Source organism: Lathyrus oleraceus, chromosome 3 (assembly GCF_024323335.1).
Source record: "Lathyrus oleraceus cultivar Zhongwan6 chromosome 3, CAAS_Psat_ZW6_1.0, whole genome shotgun sequence".
Taxonomy (NCBI): Eukaryota; Viridiplantae; Streptophyta; class Magnoliopsida; order Fabales; family Fabaceae; genus Lathyrus; species Lathyrus oleraceus.
Window position 1 is genome coordinate 282,434,083 of NC_066581.1, and position 3,377 is coordinate 282,437,459.

At 31.8% G+C, this 3,377-nt stretch overlaps 1 pseudogene; it reads right to left on the bottom strand.

Moving 5' to 3' along the window:
- Positions 1-1,453: 1,453 nt before the first annotated feature.
- On the bottom strand, positions 1,454-3,088 carry LOC127130860 (uncharacterized; annotated as a pseudogene).
- Between the last annotated feature and the right edge of the window lie 289 nt (positions 3,089-3,377).

The following is a 3,377-nucleotide window of genomic DNA, read 5'->3' on the forward strand; positions in this document are numbered from 1 at the left end:
CAAAGAAATTTTGGTTTAAAAAATAATAATTTTATGAGTGAGAAAAACGAGCGACTGTTATTTGAACAACAGGCATGACAGTAGAGAACACATGAGAGGATCCAAATTCAGATAGAATACAAGTGAATAAAAAAGATTAATAGCACTATCATATCAAAGCAAACCACCTTTAGCCACACCTACATTTTGAATAGGCAAATAGACCTTTTCAATAATTAAACCACCATTTATGCTAGGTATGTATAGATGGCATGCATGTACATTACTCATTAATGACAATCAACCTCAAGTTCATCAAACTAATAACAATTATAAAGGTTGACAAATAGCTGCTACATTAAATATGTTTGACATTAAATATGTTTTTGAGGTTCAATCCAACGTAACTCCATTTTTGGGTACAACTTTTAATAACTTTACTATCTATAATTTCATGATGATCCCTATTTTCACAACTTGTTAGCAAACCGGTTCACTTATATTTTTCTACAAAATTATAACAATAACCAGGAATCACTCGAAATCCAGGAGAATGCCTAATAACAACGTTCCCTTGGACGTGTAACTCACAAAGCATCTAGTTATTGTCTTAAAACATAACATGCTCAAAGTATAATAAAGTATCAAAATGAAGGAATATAAAAATTATGAATACTTAATTTAAAAGAGAAAAACACGTCTTCCTTAAACCAAAAATAGAAGAAATCACTGATTAAGTAATTTCAACTCAACCAAGACAAGTTAGCATCATTTCAGTGAAATATGAGTGTTGCTTTTTATACTTGAATGGAAAGTAATACTAAAAATTGTTCTGACAATAAGTAAAAAAAACACTTGTGTCATTGTATGTCAAAATAAGTCAAATCTTGCACCCATGTAACTTAATAAATTTCATTTTAAAAATCTTGACTAACTGAGACCATGTTCCTCTGAATTCTTTCTCCCCTCACACGATCTTAAATGTTGTTCCTAAAAGCTCTGAGTTCTTAGACTATGTTAATTCTCGGAAGTCCTTTTAGTTCTGCAATCCAAAATATTAAAGTTTTCAATTTATTTATTAAACATAAATAGATGTAAAAGATTAAGTGTTTCATTAAGTTAAAGAATATTAATCCGCGGCTACTATTATATATAAATTTTGTATAGAGTCCTTTCGGTTAGACTCTTCGGTTAGACTCTTAAGATGGAACGGGAGTTGAACCTCCTTTGACTAGTACCATCCAAAACCAGTTAGTTCTGGCCATCCAAAATCATTGTTTCTAATTATTTTCTAGCTACTATCTATAATGATTCATCCGCTATCACACGTCTACTTGTACCATTGGGTTTTCTTTGAACATTGATTCCCACGATAGGAGGCCTATTGCTAACAGATTTACTTGAGCCAAAGGAACATGGGACTTCAACACTTGTTAATACATAAATGAACTAGAAATACTAACAAGAATAGACAAAAATGTCAATTGTCTTGTGTATATAAAACACAATAATTAAAAATGTTGAATTTCTTCTACAACAGGTACAAGTCAATAAAAGTTATGTGCTTTTTTCACCAAGGCTTAAACTGAAACAAATAAGTAAAAACCATTGCAATGCAGTAATTATGATATTCCTCGGACTTTAACAGAACTTTTTAAATACGCTAAGCCATCGATGTCACCTTTAAAACATACAATGAGGTATTTCTGTATCCAAATCAACATAGTTGAAAAGAAAAAGAGGTCATCCTAACTAATTCAAACCATGTTCTTCTGAACTCCTCCTCTTCCGATACTGCCTTAGCTGTTGTTCCTCTAAGCTCTAATTCCCCCCACTATGTTAGCTCTTGGTGGTCATCCTGAATCTGCAATCATACACACGAAAATAAAATTTTATATGTTTAAAACAAATGGATGAAAAAGAAGGAATACACATTGAATGTACTCGCAGTGTTTTCATTACATCAAAGAGTAGAATTCCACTCCTATAGTTCCATGAACAAAATTATAAAACAGCACAATGAATATTAAGGAAAAAAAGCCATTCTATCCCGTTGCAATACGTTCCATAAAATTATTCCTATTCAAATCATTCCATGTGATAAGGTTTATCAGATCTGTTACTACATATGATAATGCTGTATTGAAATCATTTTGAAAATACAATCAATCTAACCAATCATAAAGAAGAATATTCACACAAGTGATGATTACGAAAACAACATATATATAGATTAACATAAATACCAACATGTAAAGGATGGGATAGGAACTTACTTTCAAGAGACTGAAACTAAGCTTTCAAAATAGTCATGGGCTGTGCAAGAGACATGATGGACAGTTCTATCATCAGTCACTGTTGTAGTTGCAGTAATCTTTGTTCGCTCTACTCTATCATTCCTCCAATTATAGAGAATTTCTGGGTATTCTTGACTACTTTTAAGTACCAGTGTATCACCATCCTTAGAAAGATACAGCGGCACCAATTCAAACTCATACTTTATATCTTCGTTACTATAGTCATAATCAATTTGAAGATTGTCGTAACTAATTTTAAGAAATTGAGTCCAGGAATCTTGAACCCCAAATTTTGTCATCTGCCATATAATAAAATGGGTTTCCTTACAACAATAAGAAAAACAAAGAGAGTCTCCCAATACACCCACAGTTGGAGGTGTAGCTGGAACTTCATCAAATTCACAAGGCAATAAGTATTGATTGTATGTCTCTGTCCTCAAAACAGATCAATCCATTGCAGGAACCGATATATTGGAGCATTCATCGTCTTGCACCAGGTATTTCTCATCGATAGAAATGGTGAAAGACGGATTTTCGAGTAAAGTGCTTACTGAGTAGGGAATGACACCATGCTCACGCTCAGTTCTAGAATAAGTACCATAGGGTACCTCGCTTGTGGTAGTTGTACTATGAGCGGTGATGAGTAAGAAGTGAGGATTTTGTTTAGCTGATTTCTTGAGATGCAAATTCACAAAAGTGGGATCGAAAATGAGAGTGTTCCAAAACTTACAAACACATCTGAATCGCATAATAGATTTAACATCAAGAAAGGATAAGATCTCGGCGGCGGCAACGATGGAGACATGTTTTAATTACATCTATAAAGGCTGCTGGAAGTTTGTAATTATATATAAATTAAGGTAATCCTAATTTGTGCTGTGATAAGAAATTCATAAATAAAAAATTTATTTTGAATAAATAAATAAAATTATTAATTATAAATTTCTAATAAATTCAATACACAATTTCTAAGAATTTATTTCTTTATTTATCTCTTAACATGTGTCTTTGGGGCATAAATTAGCATTATCCTATAAATTATTTTCATCAAATGTTTTAATTATTATTTTTTAATACAAAAATAAGAGATCCATCATACAG